The sequence below is a fragment of the Denticeps clupeoides genome, unplaced genomic scaffold (assembly GCF_900700375.1).
Source record: "Denticeps clupeoides unplaced genomic scaffold, fDenClu1.1, whole genome shotgun sequence".
Taxonomy (NCBI): domain Eukaryota; kingdom Metazoa; phylum Chordata; class Actinopteri; order Clupeiformes; family Denticipitidae; genus Denticeps; species Denticeps clupeoides.
Genome location: NW_021629817.1, coordinates 1 through 16,979, shown reverse-complemented (window position 1 = coordinate 16,979; position 16,979 = coordinate 1). Strand labels below are relative to the sequence as shown.

The 16,979-nt window shown below is 41.5% G+C and overlaps 14 non-coding genes and 1 pseudogene across 14 annotated transcripts; 1 reads left to right on the top strand and 14 right to left on the bottom strand.

The window, feature by feature from the left end:
- Positions 1-204: 204 nt before the first annotated feature.
- Positions 205-276, bottom strand: trnaq-cug (transfer RNA glutamine (anticodon CUG)). The gene has a single exon. It is a non-coding gene; the product is annotated as a tRNA-Gln (tRNA).
- Positions 277-990: 714 nt separating this feature from the next.
- On the bottom strand, positions 991-1,072 carry trnas-uga (transfer RNA serine (anticodon UGA)). The gene has a single exon. It is a non-coding gene; the product is annotated as a tRNA-Ser (tRNA).
- A 2,494-nt stretch (positions 1,073-3,566) lies between these two features.
- Positions 3,567-4,862, top strand: LOC114775067 (nuclease-sensitive element-binding protein 1 pseudogene; annotated as a pseudogene).
- A 1,920-nt stretch (positions 4,863-6,782) lies between these two features.
- On the bottom strand, positions 6,783-6,854 carry trnaq-uug (transfer RNA glutamine (anticodon UUG)). The gene has a single exon. It is a non-coding gene; the product is annotated as a tRNA-Gln (tRNA).
- A 435-nt stretch (positions 6,855-7,289) lies between these two features.
- On the bottom strand, positions 7,290-7,361 carry trnaq-cug (transfer RNA glutamine (anticodon CUG)). Its single transcript has one exon. It is a non-coding gene; the product is annotated as a tRNA-Gln (tRNA).
- A 714-nt stretch (positions 7,362-8,075) lies between these two features.
- trnas-uga (transfer RNA serine (anticodon UGA)) lies at positions 8,076-8,157 on the bottom strand. Its single transcript has one exon. It is a non-coding gene; the product is annotated as a tRNA-Ser (tRNA).
- A 517-nt stretch (positions 8,158-8,674) lies between these two features.
- trnaq-uug (transfer RNA glutamine (anticodon UUG)) lies at positions 8,675-8,746 on the bottom strand. The gene has a single exon. It is a non-coding gene; the product is annotated as a tRNA-Gln (tRNA).
- Positions 8,747-9,181: 435 nt separating this feature from the next.
- Positions 9,182-9,253, bottom strand: trnaq-cug (transfer RNA glutamine (anticodon CUG)). Its single transcript has one exon. It is a non-coding gene; the product is annotated as a tRNA-Gln (tRNA).
- A 714-nt stretch (positions 9,254-9,967) lies between these two features.
- trnas-uga (transfer RNA serine (anticodon UGA)) lies at positions 9,968-10,049 on the bottom strand. The gene has a single exon. It is a non-coding gene; the product is annotated as a tRNA-Ser (tRNA).
- A 516-nt stretch (positions 10,050-10,565) lies between these two features.
- trnaq-uug (transfer RNA glutamine (anticodon UUG)) lies at positions 10,566-10,637 on the bottom strand. Its single transcript has one exon. It is a non-coding gene; the product is annotated as a tRNA-Gln (tRNA).
- A 1,806-nt stretch (positions 10,638-12,443) lies between these two features.
- Positions 12,444-12,515, bottom strand: trnaq-uug (transfer RNA glutamine (anticodon UUG)). The gene has a single exon. It is a non-coding gene; the product is annotated as a tRNA-Gln (tRNA).
- Positions 12,516-12,951: 436 nt separating this feature from the next.
- trnaq-cug (transfer RNA glutamine (anticodon CUG)) lies at positions 12,952-13,023 on the bottom strand. The gene has a single exon. It is a non-coding gene; the product is annotated as a tRNA-Gln (tRNA).
- Positions 13,024-13,737: 714 nt separating this feature from the next.
- trnas-uga (transfer RNA serine (anticodon UGA)) lies at positions 13,738-13,819 on the bottom strand. The gene has a single exon. It is a non-coding gene; the product is annotated as a tRNA-Ser (tRNA).
- A 516-nt stretch (positions 13,820-14,335) lies between these two features.
- On the bottom strand, positions 14,336-14,407 carry trnaq-uug (transfer RNA glutamine (anticodon UUG)). Its single transcript has one exon. It is a non-coding gene; the product is annotated as a tRNA-Gln (tRNA).
- A 1,222-nt stretch (positions 14,408-15,629) lies between these two features.
- trnas-uga (transfer RNA serine (anticodon UGA)) lies at positions 15,630-15,711 on the bottom strand. The gene has a single exon. It is a non-coding gene; the product is annotated as a tRNA-Ser (tRNA).
- Positions 15,712-16,979: the final 1,268 nt, after the last annotated feature.

The following is a 16,979-nucleotide window of genomic DNA, read 5'->3' as shown; positions in this document are numbered from 1 at the left end:
CAGTATGAATGAGTGGGTTACATAATTTGCTCAAGCTTGAAACTATGAGCGTGAACACGAGTTCTCACTGAGGGTTGAACTGTGATCACTGGATTTAGAGTGCTGATTGTTAAACGTTAAACCATGAAACTGACAATAAGCAACTTCTTACAGTTTTGAATTGCAAAACACATGCAATTCAATTTGAACAAACTGCTTCAGTAAAGATCCCACCGAGATTTGAACACGGATCGCTGGATTCAGAGTCCAGAGTGCTAACCATTACACCATGGAAGCTAGCCCTGAGCAAGCAAGTGATTGTCATTGTGATAAACTGCAGTAAAAAACATGGAGCACACAATGAAATGCGTCCTCTGGATTTAACCAATCACCCTTAGTGGGTGTTGGGCAGCCATGAAAGGCTTCCTGTGAGCAGTGTGTGGGGACGGTACCTCGCAGTTGTACATTGGTGGTGAAACTAGACTGAATGTCTTCATACAGCTGTGAATTGCATCAAATGGTTGCTAATCATGCTGGGAACTCAAGCATGTCTAGAATACATTTCTTGATTAGGTGTCCAACAACAAACTTCAGAGTAAAGCCACACTGACTTTTGAACTCAAGTCATTGGATTCAGAGCGGTAACCATCGCTGCATGGAACCCCATGACGTTTTTACTTAATGAGGTGACTTACCATTTCACCAACAAAAAGACCAGCTCAGTAAGAAAATCCAAACCACAATCAGGCTTTTTCCATGAATTCAAGAAGAACAAGTATGTGAACGACTTTTGAACCTGCACAAGGAGATCTCATTGGTTTAAAAGACAGACTCCCTAAGCACGTAGACATCATAAACAAAGACAAGACAAAAGTGCAACTGTTTAGTTATTGATTCTTTCAGAAAGGAGTTAAATTCAAGTTGTTAGCGGCTGGTACATACAAAGTAAGTGAATGATTCTAATAAGCATCAGTGGCTCATTTTAGTTAATGAAAAACTAGTTCCCTTTGCCGCTGCGAGCAGGGTTCGAACCTGCGCAGGGAGACCCCATTGGATTTCAAGTCCAACGCCTTAACCACTCGGCCATCGCAGCTTTTAAATCTGAAACAAGCAACTCTCTGAGCAGGTCTTGACATTGAACCAGGAGATCCTGTTGAAGTCACACACCTCATCCGATTGGGGACAACTCCTGGTGTTACAATGACCGCCATTAATTTGGTGAAGAGGGCAGTTCCTACAAACGCTTCAAGCAGTGTTCAAGCATGTGAAAGAAGACAATTGATATTCAACACCTTAACCACTCGGCCATTGCAACTAAATAGTGCTCGTGATTGCTTCAAAATGCAAATAGCTTTTATATTAGTGAACTGGACATCCTGAATGTGAACTTTCAGTTCCATACAATGTCACTGTATGAGAGTAAAATGCTTAAAAAACATTATGAGCATTGTTAAAAACAGAAACTGTTGATTTTTCCCTCATGACAATCGGCTCCAAACTGTATGCTGAGATTAAAAATTTAATGGAGAGTAAATTAAAAGAATTATTACTTTTAGATCAATTCATTAATGGTTCCAGTGTGGAAGGAAAATTTAGTAGGCCCAGACACTCCACGAAATTTAGTAGGCCAGACTCTCCACGCGTTTCACCTTTGGTCATGGAACAGTCAGAAGACAACTGTGTATCTTAGGTCTGACCTTGTTGATGCAAAAGTTTGACGCAAAAACTAGACATAAACTGATAAAAGAAAGGTTCTGTGACGTTGATGGGCGCCACTGTCCAAAGTGGTGCGAGCTTGCTTTTCGACCTTGTACACCCCAGATGTATAAATTCTTGTGAACTGTAATCAAGCGGGGGGATGTTCTCTTGTGGGTCCCCCCGTGCGCGGTAAAATAAACTTGGATAATCAATTCAGTTGACTTCCTTTATTGCAGCTCCCCAGACGGCAGAATTTCCACCACAATTGGCGTCACGAACAGGATCCGCGTGAATCCGCCAGGACATGACCGGAGTGGCTGGTCACCCTGGGTCACCAAGATCCATCTCCAAAACCTCGTCTTAGAGTTTCGGAGTGACTGGGACTGCGGTCAGTGTCCTTGGCCGATTCCGCCGGGATTTTTCTCTTTTCTGTCATCTGGGGACGCGAACACGGTGAGCTAAAATATTCCACCTCTCAAACATTTAATGAAAACTGCAGAATTTAGAAGATTAATAAATCCAAATTCAAATTGATAAAGGGAATTGCATATTTGCTTTATTCTGTAGTCAACTGAGTTGATCCAACTAAGCGAGTGTCACTTTTTATTTTGTTTAATAGAGGTTAAAGTCCTCTGAGTAAAGGATCTTGGAGATCCAGTGTGGGATAATAGAGGTTAAAGTCCTCTGACTAAAACGATCTTGGAGATCGAGTGTGAAATAAAAGTGTGAGCCTTCTTTACAAGAAAAAAAAAAAAAAAAAAATCATTCAATCATTAAGTAATATTTCAATCAGTGTGAGTAATAAGGCAAGAGCACAAAGGGAAAACGTGAAACGGGAAGAACTGTGAGCCTTTAGTTATCTGTGAGCTCTCTTAGCGAGAGCAGTTGTTTTCGTTGGGCTGTGAATTCTCCGGGCAAACTCGAGAAAGCTGTGTGCGTAAAAAATGGGAAATAAAAGTGGGAAAAGTGACACTCCTATTAGTCCCGAAACTAAGTTAATGATACAGATGAAACAGAAATATGGTGATGATGTGTGTAATCATCTGGTGGACTGGCATGAAAATTACGGTTTTCCTGCAGGTGGGTCTCTTAGTCAAACTCAGCTAAAAAAGCTGAAGGAGGGGCTAGAGGGCAGCAGGCAAAAAATACTGCAGTCAAGTAAAAGTAAAGTAATTCGGAAAATGCTTTTAATGGAAGACTGTTTTAAAATATGGGAAGCAGAGGGCGACCGAAGAGACAAGCCAAACACCCAGAACGCTCTGACTGCGCTGACTGTGGGAAAGAAAACAAAAGGGGAGACCACGCTGAACCTTGATACCAAAAAAAAATTCTCTGATACTGCACCTGCCTCGTTGTATCCGTCATTACAGGGCGCATGGGTCGACCTGAGTTTGGACTCCACCCCTCCGCCCTACCCCCAACAGCAACCCCCACTGGAACAGCAGCAACTCCCGCTGGAGAAACCGTTACAAGAATAGCATAAACCACCACAGCATGATGGCATCACTGCTTCAACTTCAGAGAAAAAAACCACCACCAGAGCAGCCGCCCTATACCCCTGGTTGGGCATCTGCTGATCAAAATGACATTGGTGCAGTGCGGGGAGATGCAGACTACAGATGTTGGGCTGAAGGACTTGTGACCGCGATCGCTGGCAACTTTCCTACTGCCTGTGACCTTTCTAAAATCAGCACGTGTGCTCAGCAGCCTTTGGAGTCAGCAGAAGATTTTTTGATTCGACTCCAAGTTGTGTTTGATGACCACAGCGGCCTTGCTCGCCCCCATGATTACCCTGGACAAGGTATGACACCGTACGAAGCGCTCCTGAAAAATACCTTCATTGATGGCCTTCTCCCCCCCTCAGTGAAGCAACAAAGACTTCCTGCATCATGTGGGCAGATGCTTCAGTACGTCTCGCTGAAGTTCTGTGCCATGCGCGCCACGCCCAGGCCAGACAGGCGGAAGCGAGGATCAAAGAAGACAACAAAAACAAAGATTCAACCCACAGGGCACAGCTGGCTCTGTTGCAGCATGCTGCTGCCAACTCCACTTCATATCGCGGACCGGATGTGTGCTTCAGGTGTAAGCAAAGGGGACACTGGGCACGAGATTGCACCAAAAGATGGAGAGGACAGTGGAGACCACGAAGCGAGGAACAATCGGATGTGTGCTTCAACTGTGGCCAAAGCGGACATTGGTTACAAGAATGTCCCAATGAAGAAAGAGGATGGAGCAGAGGACATGGTGTTCCCTATGGCGAGAGACGTGGACACAGAGGAGAACACACCCATCATGAACAATCCCAAACAGCCTGACTGGTGAAGCGGGGCGGAGCTCCAAACGAAGGCGCGGCTGCAGCCCTGAAGGAGGCTCCAACCAAGGTCATGCACACCCACACAGACACACTCACACACATTCCAACAAAGGTCCTGGGGACAGTGAAGTGGTTCAACGTACGCAACGGCTACGGTTTCATCAACAGGAATGACACAAAAGAAGACGTTTTTGTACACCAGACTGCCATAAAGAAAAACAACCCAAGAAAATACCTCCGCAGTGTTGGGGACGGTGAGACTGTGGAGTTTGATGTCGTTGAAGGGGAGAAGGGTGCCGAGGCGGCCAATGTCACTGGCCCAGGGGGGGTCCCAGTCCAGGGCAGCAAATACGCCGCTGACCGGAACCGCTACAGGCGGTACCCACGCCAGAGGAGACCCCCACGCAACTACCAGGATAACTACCAGAGCGAGGGGCGGAAGAAGAGAGAGAGCCAGGAAATTGGTCCTGAGGGGGTCGCACAGCCACAACAACGCAGAACTTTGTTCCCTGGCAGGCGGCGCTATCCACCGTACTTTGTCCGCCGACACTATGGCAGCCGCCCCCCATATACTAGCGCACCACGAAAGGAAATGACAGAAGGAACTGAAGGTAGTGACAATCAGGTGGTCCAGACCAGAGCAAACAGAACTACTACAGAGGCTTCAGACCAAGGAGTCCCCCACGTCCCAGACTGGTGAGGGAAGGCGAGGAAGACAAAGAGAACCAGGAGCCCCACCAGCGGCGCTACAGATGCAACATCAACTACCGCCCAGACCACCGAACCTCAGGATGGCAAAGAGAGCAAGGCAGCCGAAACATCCGCTGAGAAAACGTCCGCTCCCGAGGCTGAGCAGGGCGGGGCTGAATAAACACTGATTTACCATCGCTACCATCATCCGGTAAAGTCAACAAGAAGAAACATCAAAGATCTGAGCAATAAGAAACAGATTTGACTTGACAATCGTCTAAGCTTGCAACATGCATTTGACCAGATTACCACCAATTGCCTGCAGAATCTATGCAGACTTGTTCTTTTCCATTATTTTCAGGTGACAGTTAAACATTTTGGGGAAACGGCAGATGGTTTTCTAAATCGGTCTTAAGTTTTTACACCAAATGGTTTTTAAAGGAAAAAATAATTTGATATTTGGTCTGTTTTGAAAAAAAAAAAAAAAACTTGGCCACAGGAATAACTTGTTGTTACTTGCAGAAGCTACTGGTGACACTAGGACCTCGCCCATTGTTGAAGATTGTCCCCACTCCAGCCAAACTGAATTACCTGTCTTATCCAACTTATGACTCAAGATAACCTTGATCCTTTTTGCTCTTTTTGGGATTTCCTTTTTCCTGTAGGATCAAAAACCGATGTTCCCCCTGTTTTTGATGCGGAGGTATCAAGGTATTACCCTTCCCCTGCTAATACTGTTGGTACTGTGAATGTTTCATATTGTGCATCCATCCACAACCTGTCTGATTCCCCGAAAGTTGATCGTTCTGACATCTGGTGGTGGTAAAACACTACGCTCCACTTTACCTGAGAACTGGTCGGGTGTCTGCACTCCTTCTACTCTTATCCTACCTGTGACTATTTTGCCCGTAACCGCATCGGAAGTTCCAGTCTCTTTTTCCAATGTTCACTCCCGTTTAGCTAGGAGATCATTGTTTTCTTTTGATTACCCTGATGCAACTTACATTGATACCATAGGTATTCCCAGAGGTGTGCCCGACGAATACATCAAATAGCTGCAGGCTTTGAATACATTTTTATTTTGAATAACTCCTAACAAAAATGTTGACAGAATCAATTGCATTCATTACAATGTGCAGCGCTTATCAAACTTCACTAGAGATGGATTTGAGGCTGTACATGGACAATTTAAAGCCACCTCACTTATGGCCTTCCAGAACCACATTGCTGTTGATATGTTATTAGACCCCTAGAAAAAATTATGTAACTCTTGTTCATAGTGGTCAATCATGCTTTGAATCAAGCTCCTCCTCGGATGAGACAGATGCAGACACATAATCACTATATATTGATTGATATACTTGTTGTTGATTTTCATTTTAAATAGTTTGTTTTTTTAATTATTTAGTTTTGATTTTATATTTTTATACAACTGCCTGTGATGAGTTACCTTAAACCCTTGATGGAGTGGTATACTTTGATGTTTCTGGTTGTATATTACGTTGCTTTGTTATTTTGCATTAATTTGCTGTGTACTTTTTAATCATTTTTATAATCATTTTTTATTCTTTGAATTTTGTGTTATTATGTAATTATGTACTCCTCACCTTGCGTACACATCATATACATTTTTGTGCCTATAGTAGAGATCAATTAATCAAAAAAAAAAAAAAAGTGTGGAGTGTGGAAGGAAAATTTAGTAGGCCCAGACACTCCACGAAATTTAGTAGGCCAGACTCTCCACGCGTTTCACCTTTGGTCATGGAACAGTCAGAAGACAACTGTGTATCTTAGGTCTGACCTTGTTGATGCAAAAGTTTGACGCAAAAACTAGACATAAACTGATAAAAGAAAGGTTCTGTGACGTTGATGGGCGCCACTGTCCAAAGTGGTGCGAGCTTGCTTTTCGACCTTGTACACCCCAGATGTATAAATGCTTGTGAACTGTAATCAAGCGGGGGGATGTTCTCTTGTGGGTCCCCCCGTGCGCGGTAAAATAAACTTGGATAATCAATTCAGTTGACTTCCTTTATTGCAGCTCCCCAGACGGCAGAATTTCCACCACACCAGTATAAGAAATTCAAAAGATTACAGGCGAGGTAGGTTCCACCGAGAGTTGAACTCGGATCACTGGATTCAAAGTCCAGAGTGCCAACCATTACACCATGGAACCGCAAGAAACCTCACTTTTTAGTTAACAATTGCATCAGATGGGCAATCCACACAAGTTTACAAGAAAGTTCTATAAAAGCATTTTTGGAAGAGGTTCATTTTAAATCAACAAGCATACAGGCAATGACAAGGACGGATTGGTAATTTATTTTATTTGCACACCACCATAAAAAGCAACATGTACTGGAGATTTGATCTTGAATTAATGGCAACATAACATTCTGGCAACATACAGTATGAATGAGTGGGTTACATAATTTGCTCAAGCTTGAAACTATGAGCGTGAACACGAGTTCTCACTGAGGGTTGAACTGTGATCACTGGATTTAGAGTGCTGATTGTTAAACGTTAAACCATGAAACTGACAATAAGCAACTTCTTACAGTTTTGAATTGCAAAACACATGCAATTCAATTTGAACAAACTGCTTCAGTAAAGGTCCCACCGAGATTTGAACTCGGATCGCTGGATTCAGAGTCCAGAGTGCTAACCATTACACCATGGAACCTACCCCTAAGCAAGCAAGTGATTGTCATTGTGATAAACTGCAGTAAAAAACATGGAGCACACAATGAAATGCGTCCTCTGGATTTAACCAATCACCCTTAGTGGGTGTTGGGCAGCCATGAAAGGCTTCCTGTGAGCAGTGTGTGGGGACGGTACCTCGCAGTTGTACATTGGTGGTGAAACTAGACTGAATGTCTTCATACAGCTGTGAATTGCATCAAATGGTTGCTAATCATGCTGGGAACTCAAGCATGTCTAGAATACATTTCTTGATTAGGTGTCCAACAACAAACTTCAGAGTAAGGCCACACTGACTTTTGAACTCAAGTCATTGGATTCAGAGCGGTAACCATCGCTGCATGGAACCCCATGACGTTTTTACTTAATGAGGTGACTTAACATTTCACCAACAAAAAGACCAGCTCAGTAAGAAAATCCAAACCACAATCAGGCTTTTTCCATGAATTCAAGAAGAACAAGTATGTGAACGACTTTTGAACCTGCACAAGGAGATCTCATTGGTTTAAAAGACAGACTCCCTAAGCACGTAGACATCATAAACAAAGACAAGACAAAAGTGCAACTGTTTAGTTATTGATTCTTTCAGAAAGGAGTTAAATTCAAGTTGTTAGCGGCTGGTACATACAAAGTAAGTGAATGATTCCAATAAGCATCAGTGGCTCATTTTAGTTAATGAAAAACTAGTTCCCTTTGCCGCTGCGAGCAGGGTTCGAACCTGCGCAGGGAGACCCCATTGGATTTCAAGTCCAACGCCTTAACCACTCGGCCATCGCAGCTTTTAAATCTGAAACAAGCAACTCTCTGAGCAGGTCTTGAAATTGAACCAGGAGATCCTGTTGAAGTCACACACCTCATCCGATTGGGGACAACTCCTGGTGTTACAATGACCGCCATTAATTTGGTGAAGAGGGCAGTTCCTACAAACGCTTCAAGCAGTGTTCAAGCATGTGAAAGAAGACAATTGATATTCAACACCTTAACCACTCGGCCATTGCAACTAAATAGTGCTCGTGATTGCTTCAAAATGCAAATAGCTTTTATATTAGTGAACTGGACATCCTGAATGTGAACTTTCAGTTCCATACAATGTCACTGTATGAGAGTAAAATGCTTAAAAAACATTATGAGCATTGTTAAAAACAGAAACTGTTGTTTTTTTCCCTCATGACAATCGGCTCCAAACTGTATGCTGAGATTAAAAATTTAATGGAGAGTAAATTAAAAGAATTATTACTTTTAGATCAATTCATTAATGGTTCCAGTATAAGAAATTCAAAAGATTACAGGCGAGGTAGGTTCCACCGAGAGTTGAACTCGGATCACTGGATTCAAAGTCCAGAGTGCTAACCATTACACCATGGAACCGCAAGTAACCTCACTTTTCAGTTAACAATTGCATCAGATGGGCAATCCACACAAGTTTACAAGAAAGTTCTATAAAAGCATTTTTGGAAGAGGTTCATTTTAAATCAACAAGCATACAGGCAATGACAAGGACGGATTGGTAATTTATTTTATTTGCACACCACCATAAAAAGCAACATGTACTGGAGATTTGATCTTGAATTAATGGCAACATAACATTCTGGCAACATACAGTATGAATGAGTGGGTTACATAATTTGCTCAAGCTTGAAACTATGAGCGTGAACACGAGTTCTCACTGAGGGTTGAACTGTGATCACTGGATTTAGAGTGCTGATTGTTAAACGTTAAACCATGAAACTGACAATATGCAACTTCTTACAGTTTTGAATTGCAAAACACATGCAATTCAATTTGAACAAACTGCTTCAGTAAAGGTCCCACCGAGATTTGAACTCGGATCGCTGGATTCAGAGTCCAGAGTGCTAACCATTACACCATGGAACCTACCCCTGAGCAAGCAAGTGATTGTCATTGTGATAAACTGCAGTAAAAAACATGGAGCACACAATGAAATGCGTCCTCTGGATTTAACCAATCACCCTTAGTGGGTGTTGGGCAGCCATGAAAGGCTTCCTGTGAGCAGTGTGTGGGGACGGTACCTCGCAGTTGTACATTGGTGGTGAAACTAGACTGAATGTCTTCATACAGCTGTGAATTGCATCAAATGGTTGCTAATCATGCTGGGAACTCAAGCAAGTCTAGAATACATTTCTTGATTAGGTGTCCAACAACAAACTTCAGAGTAAGGCCACACTGACTTTTGAACTCAAGTCATTGGATTCAGAGCGGAAACCATCGCTGCATGGAACCCCATGACGTTTTTACTTAATGAGGTGACTTACCATTTCACCAACAAAAAGACCAGCTCAGTAAGAAAATCCAAACCACAATCAGGCTTTTTCCATGAATTCAAGAAGAACAAGTATGTGAACGACTTTTGAACCTGCACAAGGAGATCTCATTGGTTTAAAAGACAGACTCCCTAAGCACGTAGACATCATAAACAAAGACAAGACAAAAGTGCAACTGTTAAGTTTATGATTCTTTCAGAAAGGAGTTAATTTAAAATTATTAGCGGCTGGTACATACAAAGTAAGTGAATGATTCCAATAAGCATCAGTGGCTCATTTTAGTTAATAAAAAACTAGTTCCCTTTGCCGCTGCGAGCAGGGTTCAAACCTGCGCAGGGAGACCCCATTGGATTTCAAGTCCAACACCTTAACCACTCGGCCATCGCAGCTTTCAATTCTGAAACAAGCAACTCTCTGAGCAGGTCTTGACATTGAACCAGGAGATCCTGTTGAAGTCACACACCTCATCCGATTGGGGACAACTCCTGGTGTTACAATGACCGCCATTAATTTGGTGAAGAGGGCAGTTCCTACAAACGCTTCAAGCAGTGTTCAAGCATGTGAAAGAAGACAATTGATATTCAACACCTTAACCACTCGGCCATTGCAACTAAATAGTGCTCGTGATTGCTTCAAAATGCAAATAGCTTTTATATTAGTGAACTGGACATCCTGAATGTGAACTTTCAGTTCCATACAATGTCACTGTATGAGAGTAAAATGCTTAAAAAACATTATGAGCATTGTTAAAAACAGAAACTGTTGTTTTTTCCCTCATGACAATCGGCTCCAAACTGTATGCTGAGATTAAAAATTTAATGGAGAGTAAATTAAAAGAATTATTACTTTTAGATCAATTCATTAATGGTTCCAGTATAAGAAATTCAAAAGATTACAGGCGAGGTAGGTTCCACCGAGAGTTGAACTGGGATCACTGGATTCAAAGTCCAGAGTACTAACCATTACACCATGGAACCGCAAGTAACCTTGCTTTTCAGTTAACAATTGCATTAGATGGGCAATCCACACAAGTTTACAAGAAAGTTCTATAAAAGCATTTTTGGAAGAGGTTCATTTTAAATCAACAAGCATACAGGCAATGACAAGGACGGATTGGTAATTTATTTTATTTGCACACCACCATAAAAAGATTCATGTACTGGAGATTTGATCTTGAATTAATGGCAACATAACATTCTGGCAACATACAGTATGAATGAGTGGGTTACATAATTTGCTCAAGCTTGAAACTATGAGCGTGAACACGAGTTCTCACTGAGGGTTGAACTGTGATCACTGGATTTAGAGTGCTGATTGTTAAACGTTAAACCATGAAACTGACAATATGCAACTTCTTACAGTTTTGAATTGCAAAACACATGCAATTCAATTTGAACAAACTGCTTCAGTAAAAGTTCCCACTGAGATATGAACTCGGATCGCTGGATTCAGAGTCCAGAGTGCTAACCATTACACCATGGAACCTACCCCTGAGCAAGCAAGTGATTGTCATTGTGATAAACTGCAGTAAAAAACATGGAGCACACAATGAAATGCGTCTTCTGGATTTAACCAATCACCCTTAGTGGGTGTTGGGCAGCCATGAAAGGCTTCCTGTGAGCAGTGTGTGGGGACGGTACCTCGCAGTTGTACATTGGTGGTGAAACTAGACTGAATGTCTTCATACAGCTGTGAATTGCATCAAATGGTTGCTAATCATGCTGGGAACTCAAGCATGTCTAGAATACATTTCTTGATTAGGTGTCCAACAACAAACTTCAGAGTAAGGCCACACTGACTTTTGAACTCAAGTCATTGGATTCAGAGCGGTAACCATCGCTGCATGGAACCCCATGACGTTTTTACTTAATGAGGTGACTTAACATTTCACCAACAAAAAGACCAGCTCAGTAAGAAATTCCAAACCACAATCAGGCTTTTTCCATGAATTCAAGAAGAACAAGTATGTGAACGACTTTTGAACCTGCACAAGGAGATCTCATTGGTTTAAAAGACAGACTCCCTAAGCACGTAGACATCATAAACAAAGACAAGACAAAAGTGCAACTGTTTAGTTATTGATTCTTTCAGAAAGGAGTTAAATTCAAGTTATTAGCGGCTGGTACATACAAAGTAAGTGAATGATTCCAATAAGCATCAGTGGCTCATTTTAGTTAATGAAAAACTAGTTCCCTTTGCCGCTGCGAGCAGGGTTCGAACCCCATTGGATTTCAAGTCCAACGCCTTAACCACTCGGCCATCGCAGCTTCTAAATCTGAAACAAGCAACTCTCTGAGCAGGTCTTGAAATTGAACCAGGAGATCCTGTTGAAGTCACACACCTCATCCGATTGGGGACAACTCCTGGTGTTACAATGACCGCCATTAATTTGGTGAAGAGGGCAGTTCCTACAAACGCTTCAAGCAGTGTTCAAGCATGTGAAAGAAGACAATTGATATTCAACACCTTAACCACTCGGCCATTGCAACTAAATAGTGCTCGTGATTGCTTCAAAATGCAAATAGCTTTTATATTAGTGAACTGGACATCCTGAATGTGAACTTTCAGTTCCATACAATGTCACTGTATGAGAGTAAAATGCTTAAAAAACATTATGAGCATTGTTAAAAACAGAAACTGTTGTTTTTTCCCTCATGACAATCGGCTCCAAACTGTATGCTGAGATTAAAAATTTAATGGAGAGTAAATTAAAAGAATTATTACTTTTAGATCAATTCATTAATGGTTCCAGTATAAGAAATTCAAAAGATTACAGGCGAGGTAGGTTCCACCGAGAGTTGAACTCGGATCACTGGATTCAAAGTCCAGAGTGCTAACCATTACACCATGGAACCTGCAAGTAACCTCACTTTTCAGTTAACAATTGCATCAGATGGGCAATCCACACAAGTTTACAAGAAAGTTCTATAAAAGCATTTTTGGAAGAGGTTCATTTTAAATCAACAAGCATACAGGCAATGACAAGGACGGATTGGTAATTTATTTTATTTGCACACCACCATAAAAAGCAACATGTACTGGAGATTTGATCTTGAATTAATGGCAACATAACATTCTGGCAACATACAGTATGAATGAGTGGGTTACATAATTTGCTCAAGCTTGAAACTATGAGCGTGAACACGAGTTCTCACTGAGGGTTGAACTGTGATCACTGGATTTAGAGTGCTGATTGTTAAACGTTAAACCATGAAACTGACAATAAGCAACTTCTTACAGTTTTGAATTGCAAAACACATGCAATTCAATTTGAACAAACTGCTTCAGTAAAGGTTCCACCGAGATTTGAACTCGGATCGCTGGATTCAGAGTCCAGAGTGCTAACCATTACACCATGGAACCTACCCCTGAGCAAGCAAGTGATTGTCATTGTGATAAACTGCAGTAAAAAACATGGAGCACACAATGAAATGCGTCCTCTGGATTTAACCAATCACCCTTAGTGGGTGTTGGGCAGCCATGAAAGGCTTCCTGTGAGCAGTGTGTGGGGACGGTACCTCGCAGTTGTACATTGGTGGTGAAACTAGACTGAATGTCTTCATACAGCTGTGAATTGCATCAAATGGTTGCTAATCATGCTGGGAACTCAAGCATGTCTAGAATACATTTCTTGATTAGGTGTCCAACAACAAACTTCAGAGTAAGGCCACACTGACTTTTGAACTCAAGTCATTGGATTCAGAGCGGAAACCATCGCTGCATGGAACCCCATGACGTTTTTACTTAATGAGGTGACTTACCATTTCACCAACAAAAAGACCAGCTCAGTAAGAAAATCCAAACCACAATCAGGCTTTTTCCATGAATTCAAGAAGAACAAGTATGTGAACGACTTTTGAACCTGCACAAGGAGATCTCATTGGTTTAAAAGACAGACTCCCTAAGCACGTAGACATCATAAACAAAGACAAGACAAAAGTGCAACTGTTAAGTTTATGATTCTTTCAGAAAGGAGTTAATTTAAAGTTATTAGCGGCTGGTACATACAAAGTAAGTGAATGATTCCAATAAGCATCAGTGGCTCATTTTAGTTAATAAAAAACTAGTTCCCTTTGCCGCTGCGAGCAGGGTTCAAACCTGCGCAGGGAGACCCCATTGGATTTCAAGTCCAACACCTTAACCACTCGGCCATCGCAGCTTTCAAATCTGAAACAAGCAACTCTCTGAGCAGGTCTTGACATTGAACCAGGAGATCCTGTTGAAGTCACACACCTCATCCGATTGGGGACAACTCCTGGTGTTACAATGACCGCCATTAATTTGGTGAAGAGGGCAGTTCCTACAAACGCTTCAAGCAGTGTTCAAGCATGTGAAAGAAGACAATTGATATTCAACACCTTAACCACTCGGCCATTGCAACTAAATAGTGCTCGTGATTGCTTCAAAATGCAAATAGCTTTTATATTAGTGAACTGGACATCCTGAATGTGAACTTTCAGTTCCATACAATGTCACTGTATGAGAGTAAAATGCTTAAAAAACATTATGAGCATTGTTAAAAACAGAAACTGTTGTTTTTTCCCTCATGACAATCGGCTCCAAACTGTATGCTGAGATTAAAAATTTAATGGAGAGTAAATTAAAAGAATTATTACTTTTAGATCAATTCATTAATGGTTCCAGTATAAGAAATTCAAAAGATTACAGGCGAGGTAGGTTCCACCGAGAGTTGAACTGGGATCACTGGATTCAAAGTCCAGAGTGCTAACCATTACACCATGGAACCGCAAGTAACCTTGCTTTTCAGTTAACAATTGCATTAGATGGGCAATCCACACAAGTTTACAAGAAAGTTCTATAAAAGCATTTTTGGAAGAGGTTCATTTTAAATCAACAAGCATACAGGCAATGACAAGGACGGATTGGTAATTTATTTTATTGCACACCACCATAAAAAGATTCATGTACTGGAGATTTGATCTTGAATTAATGGCAACATAACATTCTGGCAACATACAGTATGAATGAGTGGGTTACATAATTTGCTCAAGCTTGAAACTATGAGCGTGAACACGAGTTCTCACTGAGGGTTGAACTGTGATCACTGGATTTAGAGTGCTGATTGTTAAACGTTAAACCATGAAACTGACAATATGCAACTTCTTACAGTTTTGAATTGCAAAACACATGCAATTCAATTTGAACAAACTGCTTCAGTAAAAGTTCCCACTGAGATATGAACTCGGATCGCTGGATTCAGAGTCCAGAGTGCTAACCATTACACCATGGAACCTACCCCTGAGCAAGCAAGTGATTGTCATTGTGATAAACTGCAGTAAAAAACATGGAGCACACAATGAAATGCGTCTTCTGGATTTAACCAATCACCCTTAGTGGGTGTTGGGCAGCCATGAAAGGCTTCCTGTGAGCAGTGTGTGGGGACGGTACCTCGCAGTTGTACATTGGTGGTGAAACTAGACTGAATGTCTTCATACAGCTGTGAATTGCATCAAATGGTTGCTAATCATGCTGGGAACTCAAGCATGTCTAGAATACATTTCTTGATTAGGTGTCCAACAACAAACTTCAGAGTAAGGCCACACTGACTTTTGAACTCAAGTCATTGGATTCAGAGCGGTAACCATCGCTGCATGGAACCCCATGACGTTTTTACTTAATGAGGTGACTTAACATTTCACCAACAAAAAAGACCAGCTCAGTAAGAAAATCCAAACCACAATCAGGCTTTTTCCATGAATTCAAGAAGAACAAGTATGTGAACGACTTTTGAACCTGCACAAGGAGATCTCATTGGTTTAAAAGACAGACTCCCTAAGCACGTAGACATCATAAACAAAGACAAGAAAAAAGTGCAACTGTTTAGTTATTGATTCTTTCAGAAAGGAGTTAAATTCAAGTTGTTAGCGGCTGGTACATACAAAGAAAGTGAATGATTCCAATAAGCATCAGTGGCTCATTTTAGTTAATGAAAAACTAGTTTCCTTTGCCGCTGCGAGCAGGGTTCGAACCTGCGCAGGGAGACCCCATTGGATTTCAAGTCCAACGCCTTAACCACTCGGCCATCGCAGCTTTTAAATCTCAAACAAGCAACTCTCTGAGCAGGTCTTGAAATTGAACCAGGAGATCCTGTTGAAGTCACACACCTCATCCGATTGGGGACAACTCCTGGTGTTACAATGACCGCCATTAATTTGGTGAAGAGGGCAGTTCCTACAAACGCTTCAAGCAGTGTTCAAGCATGTGAAAGAAGACAATTGATATTCAACACCTTAACCACTCGGCCATTGCAACTAAATAGTGCTCGTGATTGCTTCAAAATGCAAATAGCTTTTATATTAGTGAACTGGACATCCTGAATGTGAACTTTCAGTTCCATACAATGTCACTGTATGAGAGTAAAATGCTTAAAAAAACATTATGAGCATTGTTAAAAACAGAAACTGTTGTTTTTTCCCTCATGACAATCGGCTCCAAACTGTATGCTGAGATTAAAAATTTAATGGAGAGTAAATTAAAAGAATTATTACTTTTAGATCAATTCATTAATGGTTCCAGTATAAGAAATTCAAAAGATTACAGGCGAGGTAGGTTCCACCGAGAGTTGAACTCGGATCACTGGATTCAAAGTCAGAGTGCTAACCATTACACCATGGAACGCAAGTAACCTCACTTTCAGTTAACAATTGCATTCAGATGGGCAATCCACACAAGTTTACAAGAAAGTTCTATAAAAGCATTTTGGAAGAGGTTCATTTTAAATCAACAAGCATACAGGCAATGACAAGGACGGATTGGTAATTTATTTTATTTGCACACCACCATAAAAAGCAACATGTACTGGAGATTTGATCTTGAATTAATGGCAACATAACATTCTGGCAACATACAGTATGAATGAGTGGGTTACATAATTTGCTCAAGCTTGAAACTATGAGCGTGAACACGAGTTCTCACTGAGGGTTGAACTGTGATCACTGGATTTAGAGTGCTGATTGTTAAACGTTAAACCATTGAAACTGACAATAAGCAACTTCTTACAGTTTGAATTGCAAAACACATGCAATTCAATTTGAACAAACTGCTTCAGTAAAGGTTCCCCGAGATTGAACTGGATCGCTGGATTCAGAGTCCAGAGTGCTAACCATTACACCATGGAACCTACCCCTGAGAGCAAGCAGTGATTGTCATTGTGATAAACTGCAGTAAAAAACATGGAGCACACAATGAAATGCGTCTCTGGATTTAACCAATCACCCTTAGTGGGTGTTGGGCAGCCATGAAAGGCTTCCTGTGAGCAGTGTGTGGGGACGGTACCTCGCAGTTTACATTGGTGGTGA